The sequence below is a fragment of the Oryctolagus cuniculus genome, chromosome 2 (genome assembly GCF_964237555.1).
Source record: "Oryctolagus cuniculus chromosome 2, mOryCun1.1, whole genome shotgun sequence".
Taxonomy (NCBI): domain Eukaryota; kingdom Metazoa; phylum Chordata; class Mammalia; order Lagomorpha; family Leporidae; genus Oryctolagus; species Oryctolagus cuniculus.
In genome coordinates, this window is record NC_091433.1 from 139,854,412 (window position 1) to 139,870,028 (window position 15,617).

At 42.8% G+C, this 15,617-nt stretch overlaps 1 long non-coding RNA gene and 1 pseudogene across 1 annotated transcript in view; one reads left to right on the forward strand and one right to left on the reverse strand.

The window, feature by feature from the left end:
• Positions 1 to 15,617, reverse strand: part of LOC103347670 (uncharacterized) — a 323,804-nt gene that overhangs the window by 301,170 nt on the left and 7,017 nt on the right. The window lies entirely within an intron of this gene.
• Positions 2,075 to 2,498, forward strand: LOC138848709 (ubiquitin-conjugating enzyme E2 variant 2 pseudogene; annotated as a pseudogene).

Sequence of the window (15,617 nt, forward strand, 5' to 3'; positions counted from 1 at the left end):
GACAACCACACCCATGTCAGAGAGCCTGATTCACCTTCCAGCTATCCTGCTTCTGATCCAGCTTCCTCCTAATGTGCCTGGGACAGCAGCAGATCGTGGTACTTGGGTCCCTGCCACCCACATGAGAGACCCAGCTAGAGATCCTGACTACTGGCTTTGGCCTGTCCCAGCCCTGGCTGTTGTAGGCATCCGGTGAGTGAGCCAATGGATGCAGGATCTTTTTTCTTTCACTGTGTCTTTCAAATAAACCTTAAAAAAAAAATTAATGGATACAGGGGTCAGCGCTGTGGCATAGCAGGTAAAGCCGCCGCCTGCAGTGCCAGCATCCCATATGGGCAACAGTTCGAGTCCCGGCAGCTCCACTTCCAATCCAGCTCTCTGCTATGGCCTGAGAAAACAGTGGAAGATGGCCCAAGACCTTGGGCTCCTGCACCCACATGGGAGACCCAGAATAAGGTCCTGGCTCCTGGCTTTGGATTAGCACAGCTCTGGCCATTGCGGCCATTTGGAGAGTGAACCAGCAGATGGAAGACCTCTCTCTTTCTCTGCCTCTCTGTGTAACTCTTTCAAATAAATAAATAAATCTTTAAAAAATTAATAGATACAAAACTTAAACATACATTTTTTCAAAAATATATATAAATGACTAACAAAGAAAAAGATGCTGAACATCATTAATCTTTAGGAAGATGAAAATCAAAATCACAAGATACCACTTCCTACCTATTAGGATGGCAAGTGCCAAAAAAAAAAAAAAGTATCAGGTATCAGTGAAGATGTAAACAAACTGAAACACTTATGCATTGCTGGTGAAAATACAAATGGAATAGCTACTACGGAAAACAATATGGAAGGTCCACAAAAAGTTGGAAACAGAATTGCTATATGATCCAGCAATTCTCTTTCCAGGTATGTACCCAAAAGAATTTAAAGCAGAATCTCTAATAGATACTTGTACACTCATGTTCAGAGCAGCATTACTCACATTAGCCAAAGGGTGCAACAACCCAAATGTCCAACAAAAAGATTAATAGATAAACAAAGCATAGAATATGCAGACAAGTAGAATATTCAGCCTTAAAAGGAAGGAAATTCTGACGCATAGTGCATGTGGATGAACACCCCGCCAAGTGAAGTCAGACACAAAATGACAATATTGTATGATTCCACTTACATACGAATCTAAAATAAGCAAATTCAGAGAGACAAGAAGCAGACTAGAGGTTACCACACTACAGAGGAATGAGGAAGTGGGAATTTATCATTTAGTGAGATAGAGTTCTGTTTGGAATGATGAAAAAAATTTAGAAACACACAACTGATGATAGTTGAGCAACACAGTGAATATAATCAATGCCACTGAATTCTATTTTAAAAAATAGTTAAAATAGGGGCTGACGTTGCCACCACCTGTGACATCAGCTTCCCACCTGGGCAATGGCTCATGTCTGAGCTGTTCCACTCCCAATCCAACTCCCTGCTAATAGCCTGCTAAAAGCTCCCTGCTAAAACCAGCAGAGGATGGCTCAGGTACTTGAGCCTCTGTCACTCAGGTGGAAAATCCAGATGAAGCTCCAGCTCCTGGCTTCCACCAGGGCTGTGGCTCTCTCTTTGTAAATCTTTCAAATAAATAAATAAATCTTTAAAAAAAAAAAAAAGTTGAGGCTGGTGCTGTGGCATAGCAGGTTAAGCTGCCGCCTGCAGCACTGACATATGGACACTGGTTTGAGTCTCAGCTGCTCTACTTCTGATCCAGCTCCCTGATAATGCACCTGGAAAAAGCAGTAGAGGAAGCCCCAAGTTCTTGGGTCCTTGCACCCACATGGGAGACCTGGGAGAAGCTCTTGGCTCCTGGTTTCAGCCTGGCACAGCCCCTGCCGCTGTTGTCATCTGGAGACTGAACCAGAGGATGAAAGATCTCTCTCTCTCCCCTCTCTCTGTAACTCTGACCTTTAAATAATTTTTTTAAAAAATAGCTAAAATAGCAAACCTCTATTATATATATTTAACCACAATTAAAAAATTAAAAAAACAGTTTTAAAATTTGAATTTTAGCATCAGGCTGCAGGGGAAGATGGTGGTCTCCACAGGAGTTAAAGTTCCTTGTAATTTTTGCTTATTGGAAGAACTTGAAGGACAAAAAGTAGTAGGCAATGGTACAGTTGGATGGGGCTTCAAAGATGATGATGATATGATACTTACAAGGTGGACAGACATGATTACTGGACCACCAAGGACGAATTATGAGAACAGAATATGGCCTGAAAGTAGAATGTGGACCTAAAATACCCAGAAGCTCCTCCATCCGTTAGATTTTTAACAAAAATTAATACGAATAGAATAAATAATTCCAGTGGGATACATGGAGCATACCATTAGCAAAATGGAAAAATTCATATAGCATTAAAGTTGTACTTCAAGAACTAAGATGTCTAATGATGTCCAAAGAAAATATAAAGCTTCCACAGCCACCAGAAGTATAAACATATAACAATTAATTTTAATGAAGCTCAAACCTGTTTTAAATCAACAACCTTCTACTCATATTAATGTCTTGATTAAATATCACAATGCAAAATACCCACTCTGTAAAGAATTCTAGCCAGTATATGTGACCTGGACATTTGTAATATTTTTAACATATGTACACCCATTATGTTTTCAAGAAATGAGAAGAAAAAATGCAGCACAATTTTTCTTTCTCTTTTGGGGGCCCTGTCATTTAAACACAAATCTGGAGTGCTCCAAGTAGGATTCAGGTTTACAAGACGTAAGTGTGGCAAGAAGCATGAGATGACAGAGGAAATGTGTGTTTCTGAAAAGCAAAAATTCCTAGGACAAATAGTAATGGCATGATTTATCCATCTTACTTAGTGAAAGAGCTGCAGTTGAGATTGTTTAAAAGTAGCAGGTACAGGGGCCAGCACCGTGGTGCAGTAGGTTAATCCTCCGCCTGTGGTGCCGGCATCCCATATGGGCGCCAGTTCGAGACCCGGATGCTCCACTTCTAATCCGGCTCTCTGCTATGGACTGGGAAAGCAGTAAAAGATGGCCCAAGTCCTTGGGCCCCTGCACCCACATGGGAGACCCAGAAGACGCGCCTGGCTCCTGGCTTTGGATCAGCACAGCTCCGGCCATTGAGGCCATCCGGGGAGTGAACCAACAGAAGGAAGAGCTTTCTCTCTCTCTTCCGCTCATTGTCTGTAACTCTACCTCTCAAATAAATAAATACAATCTTTAAAAAAAAAAAAAAGTAGCAGGTACAATGAATATTGTCAAATTGTGTTAACTTTTGAAGTCGTGTGGATGCTACTAGTGGTATAAAAATATGTTTAGGATTGTAATTTAAAAAAGTTGAAGAGCTGATGAATTTCTGTTAAAACTGTTCCTATGTGTTACATATCAGAGACATGGTAGGGGCCAGCACTGCGGAGCAGCAGGTTAACCTTTAAAGCCCTGGCCTGCAGCCCCATCATCCCATATGGGTATCAGTTAGAGTCCCAGCTGCTCCTCTTCAAAGCCAGCTCTCTGCTATCACCTGGGAAAGAAGCAGAAGATGGCCCAAGTCCTTGGGCCCCTGCACCCACGTTGGGGACCTAGAAGAAGCTCCTGGCTCTTGGCTTTGGATCGGCACAGCTCCAGCCATTGCAGCCAATTGAGGAGTGAACCAGCAGATGGAAGACCTCTTTATCTTCCTCTCCCTCTCCCTCTCTGCCTCTCCTTCTCTGTGTAACTCTTTTAAATAAATAAATAAAATCGTTTAAAAAAAAAAAAAAGAAGGCTATAACATTTGAAAAGTGCAAAGTTGGTTTTAATGGCCATAGGAAAAATGGGTTAAAAAGACAATTAGTGGGGATGGCACTGTGGCATAGTAGGTTAGGCCTCCACGTGTAGCGCCGGCAACCCATATGGGCGCCAGTTCAAGTCACGGCTGCTCCTCTTCCGATCCAGCTCCCTGAAAATGGCCTAGGAACACAGAGGAAGATGGCCCAAGTGCTTGGGCCCCTGCACCCATGTGGGAGACCCAGAAGAAGCTACTGGCTCCTAGCTTTGGATTGGCACTACTCCACCAATGTGGCCATTTGGGGAGTGAACCCATGGATGGAAGACCCCCTCTCTCTTTCTGTAACTCTGCTTCTCAAATAAATAAATAAATAAATCATTAAAAAAGGATAATTAGTGGGATTTGTCTTATGGTGGGTGAAGTAGGTTAAGCATGAAGTTAGAGCTCCTTCTCCAAGAGCCCGTGTCAGATAGACCAGGGACACACACCAGCCACCTCTATGGATCAGTACCTTTATTCAGAGCTGAAATAAAGAAAAATAGAAGCCATGTATGTAATTTAAACTTTTTATGAGATACTCCAGAAAAGCAAGAAGAAGCTAGGTAAATTATCTTTAATAAGATATTTAGTTTAATCCAATATATGGAATGGGCATTGGATAGGGTGGTTAAGACACCATTTATAAGGCTCACATCATATATTGGAGTGCCTGAGTTTGAGACCTGACTTCACTTCCAAATCCAGCTTCCTGCTAATATGCATTCTGGGAAATAGTAGGTACTGCTTAAGAACTTAGGTATCTACCATCCAGAAGGTAGACCCAAATGGAGTTCCAGCCTCCTGACTTCAGCCTGGCCCAGCCTTTGCTGTTGCAGGCATTTTGGGAGTAAACCCAGCAGACAGACAGATGATCTCTTTCCATCTCTGTCTCTCTTTCTCTCTCTTAATATAGAAACATTTTAACATAACCCATTATGTCCAAAATACTGTTTTTAATACAATAATATTCAATAGCAATTAATAAGAAAATTATTGCTGACATTTCAATTTTTTTAATACTCTTTGAAATCTTTGGTGAGTTTTTATACTTACATTGCATCTCAATGATTACATCTTTATTCAAACTAACCACATTTAATTGCATCTCAGTAATTAAATAATTGCATCTCAACTCTGATTAGCCATATTCAAGTGCTCAAAAGCCAATTTTGACTAGTAGCTACCATACTGGACAGCACAGCTTCACATACCGTGTATCCACAGCTACCCTTGTTAAATTCACAGAGTCACTGAAGTTCTTTCTTGGGCACCATCATCCCACCATCCCATCCTATAATGAAATACAACACATAATATATATTCACATAATGTATTTCATCTATAATGTTCAGTTGTTCTCAGACTCCAAGGTTTAGAGATATATTGCAATAAGATTAACCCAATACAGAGATCTGGTTCCCTACTGAACTCATACTGAACATGTACCTCAGAACCATCAGTATCTGCACACCCAGTGGCTAATACTATCCTAGCTAGCCAGGTGTGAAAGATAAAAGACAGCTGTTCAGGTTGGCATTCAGCTTTCTTCACTAAGTTGCCATTCATCCATTAACATTCTAACTTCCAAAACACTGTTGACATTGCCTCTCATGTTTTCTTTGTCCTTAAGGAGCTTGTCCCTTTATTTAATTCCTTGACTTTCATTTTAGTATTTTCCAGAGAAAACAAATAACTATCTTCAATTGACTATATTTTTCTAGGAAGTTACTTTTACGATTAGGAGTTGATTTCTTTAAAATCTATAAATTCATCATCAGAAAGTAACTTATCTACAGACATAGAAGACAAACTTTTTCAAGCTCCTTTTAAGATTTACTTCAGGGGCCGGCACCATGAACCAATGGCAAAAGGAAGACCTTTCTCTGTCTCTCTCTCTCTCTCTCACTGTCCACTCTGCCTGTCAACAACAACAACAACAAAAAAGATTTACTTCAGGGGGCAGGTGCTGTGGCTTAGCTGGTAAAGCAGCCACCACCTGCAGTGCCAGCATCCCATATGGGCACTGGTTTGAGTCCCGGATGCTCCGCTTTCAATCCAGCTCTCTGTTATCGCCTGGGAAAGCAGTAGTAGATGGTCCAAGTCCTTGGGCCCCTGCACCCACATGTGAAGACTGAGAAGAATCTCCTGGCTTCTGGTTTTGGATTAGCACATCTCCGGCCATTGCAGCCAATAGGAGAGTGAACCAGCGGATGAAAGACCTCTCTCTCTCTCTGCCTCTCCTCTCTGTGTGTAACTCTGGCTTTCAAATAAATAAATAAATCTTTAAAAAAAAAAAAGATTTACTTCAGGGCCTGGTGTTGTAATGTAGTGAGCTAAGCTACTGCTTGGGAGGCCGGCATTTTCTATGGGAGCACTGGCTGCACCCTTTCCAAACCAACTCCCAGCTAATGTGCCTGAGAAAACAGTGGATAGTCCAGGTACTTGGGGCCCTACGATCCACACAGGAGACCAGAGTAGAGTTCCTGGCCTCTGCCTGGACCAGCTCCAGCCATTACAGCCATCTGGGAAGTGAACCAGCAGATGGAAGATCTCTATCTCTATTTTTATTTCACTATCTCTCTTCCTCCTTCTGGTTCTCTCCTCCATACTGCCTTTCAAAAAAGTATTTGTTAAAAAAACTCTCCAATCAGAATTTCCCATATAAACAATTCATAATTTCTTAATGAAAAAATTCAATGTGCTCTTACATTTTCCCTATTAAGAACATTTTATGGGCAGGCATTTGACACAGTGGTTAAGACACCACTTGAGATACCAATATTCCATACTGTAGTGTCTCAGTTCTAGTCCCAGTTCTGCTCTGTACTCCAATTTCCTGCTAATATACACCCTGAGACAGCAGGTGATGGCTCTGGTACTTGGATCACCACCATCAACATGGGAAACCTGGGCTGAGTTTCCGGCTGTTGGCATTGGCCTGGCCCAGCATCAGCTATCGCAAGTATTTGGGGAATGAGCCAGCAAATAGGAGATCTCCACCTCACTGTCTCCCAAACAACTTAAATAAGTAATTTCTTAAAGAATACTTTGTATTTAGAACATACTCTTGAGGTTGGCATTGTGGTACAGTGAGTTAAGCACTGCTTGCTATGTTGGTATCTCATATCAGAGTGCACATTCGAGTCAAGTCCCAGCTGCTTCACTTCCACCCCAGAAAAGCAGCAGCAGATGATCCAACTACCTGGACCCTGGCCATCCACATGGAAGACCCAGAAGAAATTCCTGGCTCTGGCATCAGCAAGCACATAGCAGCCATTTGGGAAATGAACCAGTAGATGGAAGGTTGGTCTCCCTCCCTCACTCCCTACCCCTCCCTATCCTATCATTCTGCCTTTCAAGTAAATAAATAAATATTTTAAAAAAGAACATACCCTGGGGCTGGCTCTGTGACATAGTAGGTTAAGCCTCCGCCTGCAACATTGGCATCCCATATGGGCGCCAGTTCTAGTCCCAGTTGTTCCTCTTCAGATTCACCTTGTGGGAGACCCAGAAAAAAAGAATATACCCTTGTACATAAAGTTATATCAACATGAACAAAGATAAAGACAATAGTGTTACTGAACACTAACTCCACTCCCTCCAGATGAACTGTAGAAAACTTTCTACCTACAACTGTGTTAAGTATGTGCTAAGTGAGCTTCAAGTAAATATCTGGACTCCAGTCACCAGAGATTTTATTCTTTATGGAAGTCTGCAAAATCAGCACATTCAGAAACTGTCAATCTGTCACTGTTCTTATTAAACCTAAGGGACACCTGATTCACTAGCACTTTCCAGAGTAGAAGCTAACAAGCACTGGCAAAGCAAATATATTCATCGGTATTATAAAATTTTCTAATAAGATAAACCAGGCTCATTCATGTGTTCTCTGAAAAACACATATTCTCTCAACAATAACATGTATTTTCTTATTTTTAAAAAACTAATTTTATATAAGTCTGTAGTTGGTCTGTTTAAAACAAAAGACAACCTTTAAATATAGAGTTCAATAAAATTTACTTGTTCTTCTTTTTTTAAAGATTTATTTATTGGCCGGCGCCGTGGCTCACTAGGCTAATCCTCCACCTTGTGGCGCCAGCACACCAGGTTCTAGTCCCAGTCAGGGCGCCAGATTCTGTCCCAGTTGCCCCTCTTCCAGGCCAGCTCTCTGCTGTGACCAGGGAGTGCAGTGGAGGATGGCCCAAGTACTTGGGCCCTGCACCCCATGGGAGACCAGGTTAAGTACCTGGCTCCTGCCATCAGATCAGTGCAGCACGCCGACTGTGGCGGCCATTGGAGGGTGAACCAATGGCAAAAGGAAGACCTTTCTCTCTGTCTCTCTCTCTCACTGTCCACTCTGCCTGTCAAAAAAATTTATTTATTTATTTATTTATTTGAAAATCAGAGCTAGAGAAAGAGAGGAAGAAAATACACCCTCCATCTACTGGTTCATTCCTCAGATGGCAACAAAGGCCAAAGCCAAGAGCCCCATCCAGGTCTCCCATGTGAGTGGCAGAGGTCCAAGTACTTGGCTATCCTCTGTTGTCTTTCCCAGACCATTAGCAGGGCGCTGGATCAGAAGTATAACAGCCAGGACATGAACTAGCACCCACATAGCTACCTGTTATGCCATAATGCAGGCCTCTATTTCTGCTTTTATGATGACATTTGTCCTTTCAGTTAGCTATAAGTCAGTGTAAAATGATACAATCTTTTCAGCTCAAATCCACCAAAATAAATCAGCCCAAAAAACTAATTAAGCTGGGATTACGATACAACAAAACTCAACAACTTTAATTGATTTCAGAATAGGTAATGGCTATGGATCTTCTCTAAAACAACATCAATATATTAAAATGGAACCCTTTTGTCAACATTTTTCCCTGCTCACAACTTTTTAGTCAACAAAATACATTTCCATTTTCTTTTTTAGGGTAAGTACAATTCTTAAATGTAACTCAAGTATTCATTGAGTACTATCATTTATTAAGTCCTGCTAGGTACTAAGCATAAATGGGTTAATAAAATATAATCTCTGGGCCGGTGCCGTGGCTCAATAGGCTAATCCTCCACCTAGCGGCGCCAGCACACCGGGTTCTAGTCCCGGTTGGGGCGCCGGATTCTGTCCCGGTTGCCCCTCTTCCAGGTCAGCTCTCTGCTATGGCCCGGGAGTGCAGTGGAGCATGGCCCAAGTGCTTGGGCCCTGCACCCGCATGGGAGACCAGGAGAAGCACCTGGCTCCTGGCTTCGGATCAGCGCGATGCGCCAGCCTCAGCGCGCCAGCCGTGGCGGCCATTGGAGGGTGAACCAACGGCAAAAAGGAAGACCTTTCTCTCTGTCTCGCTCTCTCTCACTGTGCACTCTGCCTGTCAAAAAAATATATAATCTCTGTTTTCAACAGTCTCATAATTAAGCATGGAAAACATATATAAAAACTAATAGTTGGGGCCGGCACTGTGGCATAGTGAGTAAAGCCGCCACCTACAGTGCCAGCATCCCATATGGGCACTGGTTCAAGTCCCAGCTGCTCCACTTCCAATCCAGCTCTCTGCTGTGGCCTAGGAAAACAGCAGAAAATGGTCTAAATCCTTGGGCCCCTGCACCCACATGGGAGACTCAGAAGAAGCTCCTGGCTCCTGGTGCAGCTCCATCCATTGCAGTCATTTGGGGAATGAACCAGTAGATGGAAGACTTTTCTCTCTCTCTCTGCTTTTGCTTCTGCCTCTCTGTAACTCTTGCTTTCAAATAAATAAGTAAATCTTTTTAAAACGAAGTTTTTAAAAACCTTATAGCTGTAAAGCAATATGGTAAGTACTACAATAAAAATATTTAAAAAGTGCTTTAGGGATCCAAGAGACAAAGAGGATTAATTCTGTCTGGGAATGGCACTGGAAGGAATAGGATTTTTCCAGTGGGAAGAGGTGAAAAGAAGACTATTCCAAGCAGAGGAAACAACATGAAAAAGGGCATCATGAAAGTACACAACTTCTTTGGGAAACAAGAGTAATGGTAGAAGTCACGTGAAAGACTTAAACTTTTTGTTATAATGAAGGCAATGAAAATCCATAAAAGCAGGAAAGAGATGTGATTTGTGCCTTACAAAGAAAATTCTGCTGTAGTGTGAGTGACTAGAGGAAGGGAATAGATGGCAGGCAGGAAAAATTAGAAGCCTATTGTAACAGACCAGGTGGAACGCTGAGCAATAATTATAGAACTGGAAAGAAGGGAATTATGGTTTTGGGATGCATTTCCAAAGCAGAATCACCTGCACATGATGTTTATTGAGATGCAGAAGAAAAGGGAGGAAGCGGGGCCAACGCCGTGGCTCACTTGGTTAATCCTCCGCCTGCGGCACCGGCATCCCATGTGGGCACTGGGTTCTAGTCCCGGATGCTCCTCTTCTAGTCCAGCTCTTTGCTGTGGCCCGGGAGGGCAGTGGAGGATGGCCCAAATGCTTGGGCCCCTGTACCCACATGGAGACCAGGAAGAAGCACCTGGCTCCTGGCTTTGGATCAGCACAGCCCTGGCCATGGCAGCCATTTGGGGAGTGAACCAACGGAAAAAGGAAGACCTTCCTTCACCGTTGGTTCACCCTCCAATGGCCGCTGTGGCCGGCGCACCACACTAATCCGAAGCCAGGAGCCAGGTGCTTCTCCTGGTCTCCCATGCAGGTGCAGGGCCCAGGCACTTGGGCCATCCTCCACTGTACTCCTGGGCCATAGCAGAGAGCTGGCCTGGAAGAGGGGCAACCGGGACAGAATCCGGCGCCCCAACTGGGACTAGAACCTGGTGTGCTGGCACTGCAGGCAGAGGATTAGCCTAGTGAGCCGTGGCACCGGCCTTCTCTATCTCTTTTTCTCACTGTCTATAACTCTACCTGTCAAATAAAAAAGAAGAAAAGAAAAGGGAGGAAGAGTCAAAGATTCCACCAGGTATCTGGCTTACACATGATTTAATATGAACAGAAAAAAAAAAATAAGGATAAAGTGTGAGCTCAGGGTATCAGGTAATTTCAAGATATTCAAGTGGAGAGATCCAGGAAGAACTGGGTTTGAGGGGCCAGCTCTGTGGTACAGTAGGTTAATTCTCTGCCTGTGGTGCCAGCATCCCATATGGGTACCGGTTCTACTCCCGGCTGCTCCTCTTCCGATCCAGCTCTCTGCTATGGCCTGGGAAGGTAGAAGATGGCCCAAGCGCTTGGGCCCCTGCGCCCATGTGGGAGACCCAGAAGAAGCTTTAGGCTCCTGGCTTTGGATCAGTGCAGCGCCGACTATTGCAACCACTGGGGAAGTGAACCAGAGGATGGAAGACCTGTCTCTCCCTCTCTCTGTAACTCTACCTCTCAAATAAATAAAATCTTAAAGAAAAAAAAAAAAAAACACAACTGGATATGCATCTCAGTTAAGGAGTACAGATACTACTAAAAGCAGAGTTTCAGAATTAGTAAAATAAAGAGAATTGCATTCATTTAAGCAGATGAAATCTCAAGAGGAGGAAGAACCATTGCAAATGCTACAAATACATAATAAACAGTTAATGCAAAACTTTTTCCTAAGAAAATATGGAGAGGGGATGGCCTTGTGGTGCAGTGGGTTAAGCCACTGCTTCCAATGTTGTCATCCCAGGTCATACTGCTGGTTTGAGTTTTATCTGCTCCACTTCCAACACAGTTTTCTATTAATGTGTCCAAGGTGGCATGGCAGGATGGCCCCTGCAACCAATGTGAGAGACTAGGACAGTTTCTGACTCTGGCTTCAGCCTGGCCCAAACCTGACTTCTACAGACATTTGGGAAGAGAACCAGTGGATCAAAAATTTCTTTCTCTCCGTCACTTTCTCTCCACTCCCCAACTCTATGTTGCTCTGCCTTTTTGAATTAATTAATTAATCTTTAAATAAAATACATGGGCACCAGTTCTTGTCCTGGCTGCTCCACTTCCAATCCAGCTTCCTGCTGATTTCCTGAAAGGCAGTAGAAGATGGCCCAAGTGCTTGGGCTCTTGCTACCCGTGTGGGAGACCTGGAGGAAGCTCCTGGCTCTGGCTGTTGTAGCCATTTGGGGAGTGAACCAGCAGATGAAAGATCTCTCACTCTGTCTCTCCCTCTTTCTCTATAACTCTTTCAAATAAATACATAAATCTTTAGAAAATACACATGGGGAAATATTTTCATGATTATGAGGTTAAAAAAGAACTTCCTAAATAAGACACACAAAAAGCATCAATAACAAAATCAGCTACTTAAAAGCATCCTTAAACAAATAATCAAAGTACAGTCTACACAGTGAGTAAAATATCGGCAACAGATGTAACTGACAAAGGACCGGTCTGCACATTTAAAGTCAGCTCTTACCAATCAGATGAAAGGCAGACAACTGATGAAGAAAAAAGGCAAATATAAAAACAGGCACTTCAGAAAAGAAGAAATTCAGAAAGACAACATCAACATAAGAAAAGGGACTCAAATTTTCATCAGTAAACAAGAAAATACAAATTTGGGGACTGACATTGCAGCACAGCGACCTCACTGTTGCTCTTCCAGTATAGTTCAATGCTTACGTGCCTGTGAAAGCAGTGGAACGTGGCCCAAGTACTTGAGCCCCTTCCAGCCATGTGAGTGATCTGAATGAAGTTCTTGGTTCTGGCCTTGGCCTGGCCCAGCTGCGACTATTGCAGCCATTTGGAGAGTGAATCCACAGATAGAAGATTTCTCTCTCTCTCTCTCTCTCCTACTCTGTCATTTTGCTTTTAAGATTTTTTATTTTGGGGCCAGTACTGTGGCATAGCAGGTACAGCCACCACCTATAGTGCTGGTATCCCAAATAGGCAGGGGTTCGAGTCCCAGCTGCTCCACTTTCAATCCACCTCTGTGCTATAGCCTTGGAAAGCAGTGGAAGATGGCCCAAGTCCTTGGGCCCCTGCACCCACATGGGAGACCCGGAAGAAGCTCCAGGCTCCTGGCCTCTGATCAGTCCAGTTCCGGCCATCTGGGGAGTGAACCAACAGATGGAAGACCTTTCTCTCTCTCTGCCTCTGCCTCTTTGAAACTCTGCTTTTCAGATAAATATATAACTCTTTTAAAAAAAGGTTTTTTTTTTAAACTTTTATTTAATGAATATAATTTCCAAAGTACAGCTTATGGATTACAATGGCTTCCCCCCCATAACGTGCCTCCCACCTGCAACCCTCCCCTTTCCCACTCCCTCTCCCCTTCCAGTCACATCAAGATTCATTTTCAATTCTCTTTATATACAGAAGATCAGTTTAGCGTACATTAAGCAAAGATTTCAACAGTTTGCTCCCACACAGAAACATAAAGTGAAAAATACTGTTTGAGTACTAGTTATAGCCTTAAATCTCAATGTACAGCACACTAAGGACAAAGATCCTACATGAGGAATAAGTGCACAGTGACTCCTGTTGTTGACTTAACAAATTGACACTAGGCTAATCCTCCGCCTTGCAGCGCTGGCACACCAAGTTCTAGTCCCGGTCAGGGCGCCGGATTCTGTCCCAGTTGCCCCTCTTCCAGGCCAGCTCTCTTCTGTGGCCCGGGAGCACAGTGGAGGATGGCCCAAGTACTTGGGCCCTGCACCCGCATGGGAGACCAGGATAAGTACCTGGCTCCTGCCATTGGATCAGCGCAGTGCGTCGGCCGCAGCGAGCCAGCTGCAGCGCTCATTGGAGGGTGAACCAACGGCAAAGGAAGACCTTTCTGTCTCTGTCTCTCTCTCACTGTCCACTCTGCCTGTCAAAAAAAAAAAAAAGGTTTTTTCATTTTTATTTGAAAGGCACAGTTAGAGAGAGAGAGAGAGAGAGAGAGAGAGAGAGGTAGGGAGATAATTCCATCTGTGGTTCATTCCCCAAGTGGTCACAAGGGTTAGGGTTGTGCCAGGCTGAAGCCAGGAGTGTAGAGTTTCTTCTGGGTCTCCCATGTGGGTACATGGGATCAAGCACTTGGGCCATCATCTGCTGCTTATCCTAGGCCATTAGCAGGGAGCTGGATTGGAAGTGGAGCAGCTAGGTCTCAAACCAGTGGCACCTATACCGGATGCCGGTGTTGCAGGTGGTGGATTTGCCTACTACATCATAGTGCTGGCCCCTGTCACTCTTTTGGAAAAATAAAATTAGTCTTGAAAACAAATATAAATTTAAACCACAATGAGATACTACTGTATATTCAACAAACTGACAAAATTTTAAAAGTCTAACAATACTAAGTTTAGGCAAAGATATGAAACAACGAGATTTCTTAACCACAGGCATGTAATCAGCCTGGAAAATTATGCCAACATTTAGTCAAGTTGAAAATACATCTTTTATGGCTCAGAAATTTCATATATTCTTTAAATTTGAGCATACATCCTTTATATCTGCGTTTTTGTGTGCACAAGGATATACAGAATGTTCAGAGTGGGACCATTATAATTGTCCCAAGCTGTAAAATAACCCATGTCTAACAACAGTAAAACAGATAAAATAACTTGTGGTATATTCACACAGTGGAATAGTATACACTAAATAGTAATGAAAATGAACAAGCTACACAATTGTAAACACAAAAATATCTTAATGAAAAGTTAACAATGCATAATAATTCCTTTCAGGTAAAATTCAAATCACACCAAATTAATCCTTATTATTTTTGGAATGCATTTGTGAGGATACTTCAACAAATTTGTGTAATATGAAATCAAAGATAATTTATGTTAGTTAAATATGCGTCTTACTATGAGCTTTCTGAAGACCCCTCAAACAAGTAGTATAGAAAAGAAATGAAACAGAGCATTAACTATAAACAATAGGATTATGGCTATCTCTACAGGGACAGGAGAGATTATGAAGGGTGAGAAATTCTGCAGTCCTGATAATATTCTATTCCTTGATCTTGGCCATGATGTTAAATGGTACTAAATCAATAACCACTTGATAAAATGTACACATAAATTTTATGAACTTTTAAATAATTTATAGCTTAAAACTTTAAGGAAATAAAAAGTATTGATTCTAAGGAAGATTAAGAGATTCAGAAAGCAAGCTAATAAATCCATTCAAAACTTTGAGGGCAGATATTGTGGGGCAGTAAGATAAACAGCAACTTTGGACTCAGCCATCCCATATAAGAGTGCTGGTTCAAGTCCCAGCAACTCTGCTTCTGATATAGCTACCTGCTAATGCATCCTGGGAGGCAGCAGAAGATGACTCCAGTGCTTATGCCCTGCCCACCCATGTGGGTGACCTGGATGGAGTTCCAGGCTCCTGGCTGAATCCCAGCTGTTGCAGGCATTTGGGTGGTAAATTAGCAGATGGAAGCTTACACTTTCAAGTAGATGATAATAAATAAACATTTTTTAAAACTAATGTTTCTAAAGATTTATTTATTTAATTGAAAGGCAGAGTTACAGAGAGAGGGACAAAGAGACAGACAGATCTTCCATCAGCTGGTTGGCTGTGCTAGACCAAAGCCAGGAGCCAGGAGATTCCTCACTGTCTCCCACATGGGTGCAGTGGCCCAAGCACGTGGCCATCCTCTGCTGCTTTCCCAGGGTACCTGCAGGGAGCTGGATCAGAAGTGGAGTAGCCAGGACCCAAACTAGTACCCACGTGGCATGCTGGGTTGAAGGTGGTGGCTTTACCCACTATGCCACAGCGCCAGCCCAGAAATCCTCAGTTCTTAATCAAAAGTAAAAATAAAAAGGTATGCAGAAATGAACAGGTGTTGATTTGAATATGGTAAAGTTTATGCCTTAGCTTGAAAAAATACAGAAAATAAGTGCTAGTTGTTTTCTTCTTCAA